At 44.4% G+C, this 16,738-nt stretch overlaps 1 pseudogene; it reads left to right on the forward strand.

Moving 5' to 3' along the window:
- Positions 1 to 619: 619 nt before the first annotated feature.
- On the forward strand, positions 620 to 4,796 carry LOC147900914 (calcium-transporting ATPase 10, plasma membrane-type pseudogene; annotated as a pseudogene).
- The last annotated feature ends 11,942 nt before the right edge of the window (positions 4,797 to 16,738 follow it).

Here is a 16,738-nt window from a genome sequence, read left to right on the forward strand (position 1 = left end):
GCTTACTTGTTTGCAATGCGTAGGTTGCACGAACATGTTGTGAAGGTAACTTTTCTATGGCCTGCGGTTGGTAGACATTTTCGGAGGCTTGTACGCTTTTCAAGACTCAAATGAAGCGTAATCAATTCTCATATTAGTAGTTTGAGCACCAAAGCGTCAATGTCTTCCCAGCCTGTCTTCCCAGCCAATAGAAAGCTGGCATGCGTGTCTCATTCAATGCTCCAATGCTGGTATGGGCAAGCCAATCAAACATGTTGAGCTCAGCTCGTGGAGAGCTCCCTGGAGGTAATCAAGAGTCAAGATGCCCAAGAGTCCTCTAGTAAATGCTTGACACTAGTTTGGGTGTGAGCCAAATGACCTTATGGAACAAACTTTACTAGTTTGCGTGTGAGCAAAGTGACTTTAGGCAAGTGTGAAGGAAATGACCTAAGTGTATTTTCTGCGCGACTTCCAAATCTGTTTGGTGTGAAATTTCCTTAGCCGTGTTTGTTAAGGTTTCTCACTTTCCAAGCACCATCGTTTTATCGTGTTACTCAAGCGTCCAGAACAGCAGCACTCCGTATAGCACCTCTATATAAATTCCCAGCACCACTTCCTCCACAACTCCATCGCGCGAGCACCGACCACCTTCCCGCATCGCATCCCTCCCTCTTCCATTCCTTCCTCCCTTCCCTTGGGCTTTGTTCCTGCAACCTTTTCATCAACTCTTCTCTTTCCAATTTGCTCGTTGCCGTGATCAGCCTCTGCGTATTGACCGTATACTTAGCTTCCAAGGAGATGTCTCCGGACCGTGCTGTCATGAAACTTTCATCCGAAGGTCATCACACGACGGTTTCTTCACAATCGGCTGGCGCAATATCACGGAGTATCTTCCCTGAGAATTGCCGCAAGCGCGTGGTGCCAGGTGAAAATCTCTTGCTTGATGTGGTTCTTGAAATTCCAAGAAGCACTATAGATAAACGAACGAAGTTCCGAGTTGTGATCATTGCAATAAAAGCAATAATCCGCTTCGAGCGCGTGCAAAGCCAGTCAAGAATAGAATTTTCCGACCTAATTGAGGTTGAAGAGATTGTTCGGCACCAGGATTATGTCACATCGCTGAGTGGAGCAGAGGGTTGGGCTACGCATCTGCCATCATACTATTCAAATTCTGCAGACGGAGAGAAGTCTTTTCCTTTCGGAGAGAACGTACATCCTATAACTGTTGGCCTTCCTTCGCCGAATTTAACCTTACTGTCTTCCAAGGTTTACTCTCAAGATGCTGCTAAATATTTGCCATCAGAAAAGGTGTACTTTCAAGATGCTGCGAAATATTTGTTATCAGATCATGAGCGTAAGAGCTTTTCAATCTCATTGCCCACAGGCAAGCATGTGGTGGCAGGTGAAAAGGATATTGTTTGTGAGATTGAAAGAACTGCAGGGGAATCGAAGAAGTTTAAGGTTGTGGTGATTGCCATGAGAGCCGCATTCCGCTTCCAGCTCCAAAGCCAACTTCGTGCAGATTTTTCCCAGCTAAATAAAATCGAAGAAATCGTTCGGCATCGCGATCTGGATCGAGTGCAACAGTTGGGTGGAGTGGACGGCGTGGCCAAGCGCTTGCAGATAAATCTACAGAAAGGCGTTTCCGCGGATGAAGAGGAGTTGGCAAGGCGCAAGCTTGCTTTTGGGGAGAACGTGTATCCCAGGAAAGCAAGCAAAACTTTGTGGCATTTCTTGTTTCAAGCTTCGAAAGATGCTACGTTGATCATATTGATGCTGTGCGGGATTCTATCTCTAGGATTTGGGATCAAAAGCGAGGGTGTGCAACACGGCTGGTACGATGGAGTTAGCATTGCGTTTGCTGTGCTTCTAGTGGTGGTCGTCACAGGCATAAGTGATTACAAGCAGTCCAGACAGTTTCAAAGCCTCAACGAAGAGAAAGAGAACATACAAGTGCAGGTTGTGAGAGGAGGGCGGAGAGTAGCAGTGTCCATATCGGACATCGTGGTGGGCGACATCGTGGAGCTTCGGATTGGCGATCGAGTTCCTGCGGACGGATTGTTGGTGAAAGGGCAATGTCTGGCGATCGACGAGTCTAGCTTGACAGGAGAAAGCGAGCTGGTGCTTCCCAACGAGAAGCAGCCCTTCTTGGTATCCGGCAGCAAAGTGGGCGATGGATATGGCTCGATGCTGGTGACTGGAGTGGGAAGCAACACGGAATGGGGGCAACTGATGGCAGCCATCAGCGACGACAGCGCTAATGAGGAAAGCACGCCGCTGCAAACACGCTTGACGGGTGCGGCGGTGTTCATCGGGAAGGTGGGACTTTCGGTGGCGACGGCGGTGCTGATAATTCTCCTGATATTCTACTTCAGCGGGCACACGAGCGGAAGCTCAGGGACGAAGTTCAAGGAAGGGAGGACGAGTGCAACGGAAGCGATGAACAGCATTGTGCAAATCTTCTCCATAGCGGTGACGATAGTGGTGGTGGCGGTGCCGGAGGGGCTACCGTTGGCCGTGACGCTCACTCTGGCGTATTCGATGAGAAAGATGATGAACGACAAGGCGCTTGTGAGGAGATTGGCTGCTTGCGAGACCATGGGCTCAGCTACAACCATCTGCAGCGACAAGACCGGGACGCTAACAATGAACGTGATGAAGGTCGTGAGAGAATGGACCGCCGGCAGAATGCATTCCACCACGGAAGAACGCCAGGACGGCCTGAATGGAATCCTCAGCATGCCTACCAACGCGCAAGCCCTTCTCTTGCAGGGTATTGCTCACAACAGCACGGGAAGTGTTTATAATGGTGACGTGAGCGGAAGTCCCACTGAACAGGCGCTTCTCTCCTGGGGATTGGCCGGGAACATGTCATTCCAGCGGGAACGCGACGCCGGGGACGTCATCAAGGTGGAAACCTTCAATTCTGAGAAGAAGCGCGCCGGAGTGGCCGTGAGGGAGCGTCGGAATGGGCGCGTTGTGGCTCATTGGAAGGGCGCCGCAGAGATCATTCTGTCTGGGTGTGATAAGTGCGTGGATGGCGACGGAGCGGTGACGGAGATAACGCCGGGAATGAGGACGGAACTGGAGAGGGTGATAGAGGGAATGGCAGCTGCAAGCCTCCGGTGCATAGCTTTTGCGTACAGTGAAATGTCTGAGAATGCAGAATGGACGTTGCCGGAGCGAGAATTGACGCTTCTAGCGATGGTCGGAATCAAGGACCCATGCCGGCCGGGGGTTCGGAAAGCAGTCCACAGAGTACAGGGAGCAGGGATTCGAGTGAGAATGGTCACTGGGGACAATCTTCTCACAGCCAAGGCGGTGGCAACAGAGTGCGGCATTCTCCGGCAAGGTGATGTGGCAGTCGAGGGGGACACATTCCGGAGCTGGAATGACGCCGAGATGCGGGAAAGGCTGCCGGAAATGTCCATTCTGGCCAGAGCGCGCCCTGCCGACAAACTCCGCCTCGTTAAAATGCTCCAATCCATGGGAGAAATCGTTGCCGTAACCGGCGACGGAAGTAACGACGCTCCGGCACTCCACCAAGCTCATATCGGCCTCTCCATGGGTATCCAGGGTACCGACGTTGCTAAAGAAAGTTCCGACATCATCATCCTCGACGATAATTTCACTTCCGTCGTCAATGTCGTCCGTTGGGGCCGCTCCGTCTTCTCCAACATCCAGAAATTTCTTCAGTTCCAGCTTACTGTTAACTTCGCCGCCCTCGCCATCAACTTCGTCGCTGCTGTCTCCTCCGGCAAAGTTCCTCTCACTGCCGTTCAGCTCCTTTGGGTTAACCTCATCATGGACACCCTCGGCGCCCTCGCCCTCGCCACTGAGCCCCCTTCCGACGAACTTTTGCTTTCTCCCCCCATCGATCACGACCAGCCCCTCATCTCCAACTACATGTGGCGTAACCTCGCCTCCCAGGCCGCCTACCAGATCGCCCTCCTCCTCACCCTCCAGTTCCGTGGCCCCTCCCTCCTCGGCCTCTCCGGCCCCGATGCCAACCTCATCAATCGCACCGTCATCTTCAACACCTTTGTCCTCTGCCAGCTCTTCAACGAGGTGAATGCCCGCCAACTCCAGGCGCGCAACATCTTCCGTGGCATCTTCCGCAACCGCCTCTTCATCGCCATTGTGTTCGGCACGCTCGTGTTGCAGGTTGTGATGGTGGAGTTCCTAGAGAAGTTCGCTGCTACTGTCCGCTTGGACTGGCAACACTGGTTGGCCTGCACAGGATTCGCATCGCTAAGCTGGCCTATTGCTTTCTTCACAAAATACATTCCTGTTCCCAGTAAACCGTTCTTTCAGTACTTAGTTCAGAACTTCAGACGCCCATTCCAACTGGGATAAGTTCAATCCCCAAGCTGTCAATATGATGGAGGGACAGTGGACTGTGGACAATGATACGAAAAGAGTCTACTTTCCTACGTAGCATATATTGGATACGTCTGAAAGGCAAATTTGATCGAAACCTCCACGAATTCGACGCCCTGATCGTACCAGTCTTCTATTATCTCGTAGTGCCAATCTTCTCGCGCCAGTGAGACTATATAGGACATATTGATCAATGCCTTTGCGGCTTTGCCAAGAATTTACAAACGAGAATATATATTTTATGGCATACTGAGAAACTGATCAGTGGCTTAGCCAGGTTTATTACGAGAATTTGACAGTTTGCTTGAATCTCCCCATTTGTGCCTGTAAGTGGCTGGATATTGCCCATTTTCATCAAGGCTCAATCGCTACTGTAGTTGCCACCGTAAGTGGTGTTGTGATAAAAGTGGAAGATGGTGCAGGGATCGTGGACCAAGTGGGCGTCGGAGATGGCCCATTCATCTTGTTTTGTTGATCGATCCTACTAGGTTGGTTGTCGGCCTGAGTGAATGATTCGACAAATTGGCTACTCGGTTGGTCTAGGGAGCACTTTAGCTACTATAAAAGTGCACCCTTGGGACAGGGATCGTGGACCAGGTGGGCGTCGGAGATGGCCCATTCATCTTGTTTTGTTGATCAATCCTACTAGGTTGGTTGTCGGCCTGAGTCAATGATTCCACAAATTGGCTACTTGGTTGGTCTAGGGAGCACTTTAGCTACTATAAAAGTGCACCCTTGGGACATGAGTCTATGCCTCCTTCAAGGCACTCTAGTGTACAAACTAGTGCGAGAGTTCAACAACCTTAGCCTAGAGTAGCTATTGTCTCCTACACAATAGTTAAGGAGGAGTTCTCAAAATGAAGGTGAATCATAGTACCATTTAGGGTGTTTACCTCATCCAACATGAGGTGGAGTATATTTTGGACAAATTTTATACTTTATTTCGACATGGATGTGGGGATGGAAACCAGCCCAAGCATTCAGATTTCATGGATAAAATCAGATTTCATAGCTCAACAATCGTACATAGATGCCTAGTCTCATGCATTCCTTGTAGCGGTAAATGCATGAGAACTTTTGCTTAACTAAATACACACAAGAACATCTAAATGATAGCAAAACAAAATGAGAAATGAGCAACAAAAAAAGATGGCTATTTTGATAGTTTGGATAGCATGCCTAAATGAGTGCAGATGCTACATCATTGTAGATAGGGCACCAGAGTACTAATGCATCAGCATCTTATGCATACACAAAAAGAATACATAGTGGGTAGAATGCACGATGTTTATTATGCAAAAGACTAGATCTAGTCTGCCCTTGGGATGCTTATTGGTGAGAAGCTCATCATGAGCTTGCTTATGAGTGATCTTATTCACGATGATCTCATTGGGTCCCTTAATGAATCACATACATGGGATACAGACTATCCTTTATGACAGACATTTGGCAACTCCGAGCCTTGTGTGGATGCTATTTGGACATATAGCCAAAATGTTTTAGCCCCTGAAATGTTTCATTGAAGGCATGTTCAACTGCCATTTTTGCTAGCTTTGCTCTAGGCAACTCTCCTTCTCATGCTACTACCTTTTACACTCTTTTGCCTTCTTTGCTCCCTCTTGGCCCTGCACACTACATACTCAACTCACCTTCTTCATGCACAATTTGCTTGCCTTCTTTTCACTTTTTCACCTGCTTCATTTTGATGAATTTCTAACAACTTGAAACCATTTAAACAAAACGTTTCTTTTTTATGAATTTTTGCTCTGCCTATTGCAGGGGACCACACTCCTCCGAACCTCTCCCTTGGAGAAGGTGCTAATGCCGTCTGATGTCTATTACTGAGAACATATGCTCCTGGATCAAAAGGATGTCCACTATCTGCCCTACCACTGCCCTCTGCAACTCCTGCCGGAGTATCAAGTACTGCGGTTGACTACGAGCACGGTCATGGAGCCCGTGCACTTTCCAATTCACTATGGTCTAGCTCATGAGGACGGGGGTGCAGAGAACAAGGCTCCCCTATGAGTGGGTGCCTATTCCAGAACGATTGCCTTATGTGACTTTGCCTGGGGTTTGGAGGGCGAATAGTCCATGTCTGTGCGACAACGTACTAGGGTGGATACTAGCTCAATGCCGATCTTCCGTGCCCACTTCATCATGAAGGAGACTTCCACCCCGAACTGCTTCGCACACTTCTAGAGGGGCCTGTAGTATGCATGATCCATCGTTGCCTCAAGTGGCAATCTGATAACTCCTACTGCCAAATCACACGTCGGCTCCTCTCGCGTGAAGCTCAGCTAAAAATTCACCTCTGCGCCATGGGCGTACCAAAGATCCAATCCCCATGCTCCTCCTATCCACTTGTCCATCATGTGTGAAATCTGATCTCCCATGATAGCATCAAACACCTCTGGGTCCACTTCTCCAACCCTGTGGGGGCAAATTGGAAACTCTAAATAGGTGTGTCTGAGAGCCCATTGCGCTGATTAAACCCCCTTTCTATGGCTGCAGGATCATATTCGTTACCTCCAATGGTAAAGGATAGGAGTCTTGGATCTCCAAGTAGCTCCAAGGTCCCAACCTCCAAAAGTCCTGCGGTAAGGGGCACTTAGGTTAAAGGTGGGGAGCTGCTGACTTGGAGGACAAGCCCCATCCCTCTAGCTCCCTCCCCAAATGGGCCTGATGCTGTAATGAAGGAGCAAAGGGGGACATCGTCTTACCCTTGCCTGCTGGCAAGGGTGTCGAAGCAGGGGAGGGGAGGGAGGCTGAGGAACCTGCTATGAAGGTGGAGAGGGGGGAAATGGGGGGAGAATGGGGGCGGGGGCGGGAGGAGGTGGGGGGTGGAGGGAAGGGGGTGGGTGGTGAGAGTGATCATAGCAAGAGGGGCAAGGGGAACCCGGGGGGGGAGTGGAGGGGAGGGGGGGAGGGATCTGGAGGGGGAGGGGGAGGGGGGGGAATAGGGGTGATCACAGACTCCCCCTGTTGATCAGGCTCACCTGGGCTCTAGATCCACTCCTCCTCAGCCACTGTTGTCTGGCTACCATCCGCCATCGCCTCATCAAGAACTCCTGGGGCTCGCTGATGATGCAAGGGTGGATGCGGACGCTGAACCTCCATCATGTGAGGATCATCTGGTGGCCCCTTCCGCTGACGGAGGTGGATCGCCGTGTAAGGGTTCCTGTTGCTGTGCTCCTTCTTAGGTGCCTCGCGGACAACCTTCTCTCTCTCTCTCTCTCTCTCTCTCTCTCTCTCTCTCTCTCTCTCTCTCTGCGTTTGGCCCTCTGTCTACAACGCTTGCGAGCCTATTTGCTTGGTTTATTTTTCTTTTTAATCTGGGTCTAGTCCCCTTCTGAAGGGTCCACCTAGGGGGTCTAAGACTGCTGCTGCTCTTATCTGAGGGGTGCAGGACTCTGGTCTATTGGCTCTGCCTACCCTATGGAGGTAGGGGGGGAAATGCTCATCCATTGCCACGGGGGTAGGTGAGCCATTTGTCTACGCCAAAGACACATGGTAACGCAAAAATCTCCTCTCATTGGTGAAGTGTTCCCCCTTTGAGGGTCTCCAAGAGGATCAACTCTGGGAGGGACTCTTGGCTCTCAACCACTAGTCTGATCTTGTGGACCCCATCATCTACTACAACTGAGGTGGCTGTTGACTCTGGCAGGGCTCGAGCATGGTGCCAAATGCCCAACCAATGGAGGGGAGGATGGCTCATCCTTGGGAAGCCTTGGGAAGTGAAGTGTAACCAAAAAACGAGGAACATGGTGTGTCATGTCCATGTCCTCCACAAGTGTCGAGGTAGTGTAAGGGGGGCTCACCTAAATGAGGAATACGCCTCTTTCATAGATGGTGACCTCCTGGATGTGGTCACCCTCTAATGCCAAGCTTGCCTGGATCCACTCTTGCACCTATCTCCTTGTAGGCATGAGGCCCACAATTTTGCCCACGAGTGCCTTATTGTGGAGGGCTGAACTACCTATTTTATGTGTTGCTTGTCAGCTCTCAATATCAAATGCTTGTTTAGACTTGGGATATCATGCCTCTGATCTTTGCATCTCACTCTTGATCGAAGGCATGTTAAGAACCAGGGATTACTTCCCTGTATCTTCTCGAGTGGCCTTGCTCATGGCTCAACTCCTGCACTTGCTCTCCAAGCCATGTAGATCTTGATTCGTGATTTCTTACTAGTACTAGTCAGGAATCACCTATAGCTTATCCTCTACAATGACGTGTTCTAGAATGTAGCTTCCTCAAGACTTGATACTACTTAGTTAGTCCAAGGTTGTGCTCATGGCTTGAATCATAGGCGGGTTCTTGGTACTACTCTAAATCTTGGGTCTCTATTGAAAAATCCTCCGTCATAGCTCAGAGCTCATAGGTGGGTTCTTAGAAGTTCTATGAATCCTAACTCTGCATAGAAGAATCCTAGATCATAGCTCATAGGTCATAGCTCATAGTTGGGTTCTTGGAAGTACTATGAATCCTAACTCTCTATAGAAGAAGGCTCGGAGTCTTCACCATGAGATAGCCTCATGGATCCTTCTGTGTCCTACTCCTTGGCATAACTTGGCCACAAATTAGGAGCTAGTCCACTCAGCTGGTCCACTCTTGGTCTTGATGCAGTAGTCAGACAACGTCTATCACTGAGCGAGGCTAGGTCTTCTGGTTCCCCTTGCTCTTCCCCACTGGGGCCACTCACTACTCTTGGCCTTTGTTGTTGGCCATACATCCCTAGCTTGCACAGTAAGAAGGGTCTATGGCATAAGGGATGGCTTGTTCATGAGTCTCCTTTTGATGTCCCTAAATTTTTTATATATGCAGATCTTGGATATGGAATGATGAAGATGACAAGAAGATAACAGGTGAGGTATTTCAAACCAATGGAAAAGAGATAAATTTCTCTCATAAAACGCATGAGTAGATTTCCGCATTTATATTATGTAATTCAGAGAATGTGCAAAAATCCCTAGAGATCTATGAAAATGATAACGAAAATAGGTTGCAAGAGTAAAAAATCCTTTAGAGTTAGCGATATCCAAAAAAGTGTTCTTTGGATTGGTTTCAAGGTGCTATAGGACCCTAATGGATCTCATGTTACTCATTGTGAGGAACTATCACTTGGATGTGATTAGCATGTAAGTGAAATTAATTCTTTATGCATGTTAATTTATTTGGATTCCATCCTAGAACTTGTATTTGCAAGAACTGGATTGTATCTTTATACTATATAGGCACATGCCTAGGGTGTTTTTGTTGTATGGTCATCACTTTTGCAGAGAGGATTGATCGGTGATGAATTACCATGGACACTGGTCTTAATGCATTATTTCAACAACAAAATTGTGCAAGCGTAAGAGACAAGAATTAATTGATGATGAGCTCAATTATATTAGAGTATTGGAGCAAGTAAATGAAGTGAACTATAAGTCTCTCAAGATTGTGCTACTCAAAGAACATTTACAAGGGTCCTAATGCAACAATTAGAAAGGAGAAAAATGCTCTTTATGCTATTGACTCTTTGAAATTGCTTCGCTCATTTGATGAGCCATTTGTGTTCCCTCATGAACAAGAGTAGAATTCTCAGAAAGTTGCTTGGACACATTCTAGATACAATGACATTATGGAAGTCTATGGTAGAGCTGAGAAAAGAAGAAGGTACAAGGATTTTGCTGATTCAAGTCACTGAATGTTATCATCTTAGTGATTGAAGAGGCTTGAAAGTACTCATACGCACAAGTAGTGGTAGAGATCAAGAGGCTTGTGTGTGAATTGGGTCCTATCAATTGATGTGATCAAGGTTTTGATAGTGCTAGAAAGCCAACCCTTATTTTTCTGGGATCTCCTAGTCATATGGTGATGCATGGTCTACATTGGATGATCAGTATGGGTTTGCATCTCGCCTTATGTATTTGTAATCGACAATGCTAGGTCTGTCAAATGTCTCTGTGGATCTTTCAAAGGACATGCAAGTTCATAATGGGTCTTAGTATGGGGGCATTACACATGCTTTGCAAGAGCAAAAACTTGGTCACAAAGAAGCATCTGAAAAAGTAATCTGCATACCGTACTAGATGGGATGGAAATTGCAACCGGCTTTGATCCATTCTGCTCACATATTGGAAAATTGTCTTATCATCAGAACATCAAGACATTGGTTATGTTTCAGTGTCTAGTTTGTGGAAGATGATTTCAAGAAATATTTTGGCCAATTTGGAAATATTACCAACACCATTGTTATGTATGATCATAGCATCCAATGGCCCAGGGTCTTCGCATTTATCACTTTGGACACTGAAGACACCTCTTAACAAAGTCCTTGAAAATCCATTCCATGAGCTAATAAAAGCCATGATGGAGCTAAAACTTGCCGTCCCGAGAGAATTGTCTACACTTGGAGGAAGAAATTTTGGAGGTGAATATGGTGGGGGGTCTGGTCGAGGTATGTCTTTTAATGGTGGATATGGGCAAGGATATAACACGTCTCCAAAATACTTTTGGAAACTACATGGATAATCGGTATGTTGCACCCCCAAGTTTTTATCTTTGAATCTCTTTGCTTTCATTCTATTCTCTTTAAAACAAGAAGAAATCGTATCACAGCTCAAATCATCAACCTTGGCACCTAAAAGCTTTTGTTTTGCTCACAGTGGAGCTAATGTTATGGATGGGAGAGAAGTCTGATTTTTGATTAAAATGCATGAGCTTGTAGTCATTCGCTTCTTTGAGCTCTACTGTAAAATTTGGCTATTATAAGTTACAATTATGTGCAACATGTCTAGAGATCAATTAGAAAATTTTCACAAAGCTCGCACTTTACGAAGGGAAAAGACTTTTCCAGGTCTAATAGTGAAGTCCACAAAGGCATACAACATGAGTTTTTGAAATGTACAAGAAACCATAAGTTTTCTACTTGATCTTTGGCCCGTTGATCAATGTGAACATCATAAGCATTGTGAACATCAGCACACCAACTCAACCACCTTTTTAAGCCACTCTAAAATCATAAATCCATATAAGCATGTCTGACGTTCCAAGATTGGACAGTTATGATTGATCGTCCTTTTTTAGTTTGATCATCACTCTTCAAACTTCAGTTCTATTCCAAGAAACTATGCAAAACATCTCAATTTCTATGGAGGCCTTTTCAGATTCAAAATAGTTTATGTGTGCAAACTTTGTAGACTTGATAGCACCTTTTGTAGTTTACAATCAAAAACTTTGTGTTTCAACGTCTATTTGGGAAGGGCGGGTTCCATGCTTGTGTTTTGTCTAAGTACACGTATTTCTCAAGCAGAAATGGTCAACTTTGTTTGACACCACTAATAGAATGTCTTTAGGGACGTAAGCTTTCCATGCCTCCTTCAACAAAAATCCCGACTCTGAGACACCACTTTGTTTGAAACCACTAATAGCATGTCTTTAGGGACATAAGCTTTCCATGCCTCCTTCAACAAAAATATCAAGTCTGAATCATTCTCTCCACAACTAGTGCTAAAGCATGGTGAGGAAATTTTAAAGGGTCATCGAGTGCTTTGAAGCTATGGGAGTGGGGATAAGAAGATGAGCAAGAGAAGAGAAAGAGAGAGAGAGAGCAAGGGCCAGAAAGGGAGGTGGAGGGGGCTTGGGAGAGGGTTGAGGTAGCAATAGCCCTAAAAACATTGGCTTTTCAATAGTGCAAAGATTGATTGATCGATCTCCACAAGCAGGCTAGAGCATGATGACAGCTTATGATCACCACAAAATGGATCTGAGCAGGCAAAGATTTTGGGGTTTGTTCTGGCTGATCAACCTCAATAAGTGTAGGAGCTTAGAGCATAATGAGGGCCGGCATGAATAAGAGGTTGCACATTGGCTATATGTGGCCGAACGACAGAAAGGCAATACGGTGCAATGGAGTTAAATCATACATGATTTCTTCAAAGATGACGGTTGTGGATCAGTGCAACCAACCAAGAGTTGTTGGACTATCATCAATTGCATGAAGAACTATTGAACACAAGCTGGCAATTAGCAAACGGCATGGTGAATGCACGTAAGCGTGACCATAAGCATGGTGCTCAGTAACTTGTATCCAAGGAGGTACGTTGTAGCAAAGTACGTTACCTAGCACTATAAGCATGGTGCTCAGTAACTTGTAGCCAAGCAGGTACGTTGTAGCAAATGATTACTGTGAAGGAGTGAAGGGATGCTATTGTAAAGTTGGAGAGACATATTCGCTGACTACTCACAACAATGCCATAGGGCTCGATTTTGAATTGGGTGCAGAAGCTACCAAGAAAAAATCATTTATTCCAATTGTGTGAAGGTGGGTACCCAAATGAACATACATGCTGTAATCTCACAACGCACGCCATGCTCAAAGCATGTAAGCTTTTACTCAATTAACAGAAACATTGAGGATATATGAAGAGTGGAGTTTTAGACAGCAATAAGAAGAAAAGTACAGTTAGGAGATGCCCCATAGATTTTGCAGATACTGTCGGCTTTCTTGGGATAGTGACTTGTATGATTTCAAGTGTGTAATTGATATAGATCTAGAAGATTCTTCAATATTTAGCAAGAGATCCAAGGCCTTTAACGTGATACAGTAAGCGCATTCACAATCAAGCATTTCCAAGCTTTGAATTATTCATTATTATGTTGATAATAATGGCACCATCAACAAGTAAACAAGAATCCACTAATCAAAAGAAGCCTTCTTGGAAGAGTATCCAAAATTCTCCTAATGAGAAGCTCTATGAGAACCTGAGCTACAAAATGGGAGGCAGATGGATATCATTTGCAAAAGAGCATGTTACCATTGTGGTTCAGTTTGGGGGTGAGACCATCAATTGGGAAAATTGACAGTGGATCGATATGATGATCCAATACCCAAAGCCCACCGTTGAGATTACAACCTGTAGATGATAGAATGAGCTCTAGCCAAAAGAAACTCTAAAGAAAATCAGAGTTGAGATTCATAAGATCTATAGGGGAGGGTTAAGGGGCTCTGAGTCAGTGTCCAATGATAGTAAGACCCTCCGTGTGTCTATGTCCGAAGCTTTGCAATGGAAGTACCATTGTAGCGGCACTTGAATGATAACCATTAGTGTGTGAGTCTTACCTATCCCTATGTTCCCAGATAAGAACAAATGTATTATGTCGTTATGTCAGATCCTTTTCTTTAGCATTATATCATCGATGATGAGTCTTTGTTCTTTGTTAAGAAATCTATATTTGTCGTAGAAGATATGGTTGGAGATAATGTCTATCTTGCATTGTAGAGTCCTGCATGTTGTCCTTGTTTATTATTTGTATTCATATCAATTCCAATGTCATACTTTTCTACTATGTTTTGTTTATGTGAACCATGAGATGTTGTTGACGCTGTTGACAGTGGTCTTGTTTCTATAACAAGACAAGAAATTTTGTTAGTGAAAATTTTGAAGTTCTTTTGTATGATGTTTTTCTTTGCGTTGTGTAGGTCATGCCATGTTGGATAATCTTGTGTTACGTCGTGCTCATTGCAGCTGAATAACAAGGTACAATAAGCATAACTCCTTATAATGGTTTTTTGGGTCCTTTGCTTTGCTATAATTGTTGAATCGTATGATTCTCAATTTTTTTTCTTTATCGCTCCCCTCTCGTTGAAATAGTTATTTCGCTACGAGGCAGATGTCTTTTACTTTATCACTTCTTTTTGTGAACTTTTGTATATTGTCATCGAAGAATATGTTTGTTTCTGTAGGGTCCATTTTCTCTAGATCTTTCTTTCTCTTCAAAAGGAGTGTTCGATCAGGGAGCTGCACTTGTGTTGATATAGCATAATTCTTGTGTTGTACTGTTTAAGGGTAGTGACAGTGACAGTGTCAGATGTGTTTCCTACCTTTCTTATGTGTTCTACTCATAGGAGTTCTTGTTTCAAAGCTCTACTTTATAGCACATGTACTACATCATTTGCTTCTTTGTCTACTTTGGTAATATATATGTACGATACAACGCTGCTCCATGCAAATTTGAAATGAATTGGATATATGTATTTGCTCCCCATAGTTTTGATATTTTTGGATTGAAGTTGTTCGTGTATATGTCGATTGGGTTCCTCCGTAGGAAGACTGTTGGTTGGACATCTGTCATTTGTATTTGTTGGAAGAATTGATCTGATGAGAGTTGCATTGTATCTTATTTAGATAGCATGCTATAAATGTATTTGTAGCTATTCTTGTGATGTCTTGCATTGTAACAGCTTTTGAGAGGTGTCAATATCATAGTTTTTTTCATGGGTTGTCAGGGGAACCCGAATTGCACATTTTGATTCTATTCGTGCATGTCTTGTGGTTTTGTATTTCACATTGATTTTGTTCCAATTTTGTACTATCAGTTGTTATGTATGCATCGACAATGAATGATTCGATTTCATCGTTTGTTGCATTACCATAGACGAGGGCATCATTAATCCATAATAGTCCATGGTCATGTTGGCTTCCTCTATTATGAAATTCCATAACAAAGAAGTAATCTTTCAAATTTCTAAGTGTGCTATGGTCACGTCGCAATAGAGTTTTCATGGCTTGAAATCTGTGCATGTAGTACCGAGCTGTTGTCACAAGATCCGAGCATATCATGTCCCTTACATTTTGTGCTTTTGGTTTTTGCATTTTGGAAGGAAGTTTCTCAGGCAATTCATTGAGGCAATTTAGTAGAGGTTCCCATAGTCTCTCTGCTTTAGAGAATGTTACAAACAACATTGGAGAGCTTGGTTGTCTGAGCATTGCAAATACTTTCCTTTTTAGTCGTTGCCATGGAATCCACTGATGTACAAAGCGATGTGAAGTCACAATAACCAAATTTTGACTACAATAATCTATCTATATTTTTTTCCTTAGCCTGTCTTTTGCTTGCAAATTATTGCCCTATAGTTGTCCTTTCCACAATCGAACCCATGACGACGAGAGAACTTGTTTAACAATAACTTTCATTGTTTTGAAGAATAAGTTCTCGATGTTTAAAGAAAATCGTCAATCCTGAGTTGTTAGTTCCAATTTCACTTTGGTAATTCAATGGTCTTGGTGTTTTAGATGCGCGTGTGTCCCCATAAAACAATGTAGGGAACGCTAGTTCCTCGTAGTGTAAATCTTTAAATAGACTGAAGGGCAGATAGCCTTTTGATGGAGCAACATCGATTTGTCGCCTATCATCAAAATCAACTACTTGTTAGCTGCTGTAAATACCATGCACTAGTGTGTCTGTTGCTAACTCTTCTCCAGATTCATTATCGTTCTGGTGTCACCGCTGTTAGTATGATGATGTTCCATTTCTTGTATGGCGGATATATGATCCATCCAAGTTTGATTTATTTGGATGTTGTTCTTTTTGTATGATAGTGTTTCCAATAACTCGTGAATGGCACACATTGTCAAAGTGGAGCAAACCGTCCCACTCATGCTGTTATGTTTATATTTCATCTTTCGCTTGATAGTATGCATGACCATTGCATTGTCTGTTAATAATTGAGGCAAGACATGCTGGGCTCTGTCAACATCTGCAAAGACATTTATTATGCTACCATGTAGCCCATATTGCCCAAGAATGTCAACTCTCTTATTTGCATGAATGGTATCCTTATTGAGATGAGATGCTCCTAGACTTTGTTCAACAATGATACATATTTACTTGGATTTGCCATTTGCATATTGTTGGAGCAAATAGGAGGTTCTTTATTTAACTTTGTGTTTTTATAGCATATAGAACATAGCTTGCATTGAGTGGATGTTGCTTCGCTAGAGATGAGCGCATGATTGTTTAGTAGGAACAAGGCGATCGCTGCTCGGCAAATTTTGGTGTGTCATTGATTGTATTTAGATACAAATCTTCCAGAGTTCTTTCAGTACATTTCCTTGTTTGTGTTTGATGCTATTACAAAAATCGTATGACGTACCAATTGTTCTAGTCATTTGAGACATGCGTCTTCCTTCTAGGAAACGGTGGGCATTCACTTTTGTTGATTGATTCTTCAAAAGCTGGGCTCTAAGCTTATATATTTTGTTGCATGTTGCTTTGATTGAATGCTTTGATTTACATTGTTCTCATTGTACAATATAGCCAACCTCTTTGCTGAGAAGCCATGTGTTGTTACTATTAGTTGTTGCAAGTTACTCTCTTCGTCTATTGACCATGTTGTATACTTGCGCTTTTGTTTTGTGGGAAGCAAGGGTTTGATAGTGGTTGTACTCAAAAACTCTGTCAATAAAATATTATGAGCATGCATTGCATTTGTTGGTTGCATACAAAGAATTGTTTGTATACTCCCTACTTGATATAAGAGAACGTTGAACGAGTCCATGAACAAATTTGAGACATTGGTGTTTAAGGGATATCGTTTGTTGGAGTCACTGTT

The sequence above is a fragment of the Dipteris shenzhenensis genome, chromosome 6 (assembly GCF_047967505.1).
Source record: "Dipteris shenzhenensis isolate YYH24624 ecotype China chromosome 6, Dip_SZ_1.0, whole genome shotgun sequence".
In the NCBI taxonomy this organism is placed as follows: domain Eukaryota; kingdom Viridiplantae; phylum Streptophyta; class Polypodiopsida; order Gleicheniales; family Dipteridaceae; genus Dipteris; species Dipteris shenzhenensis.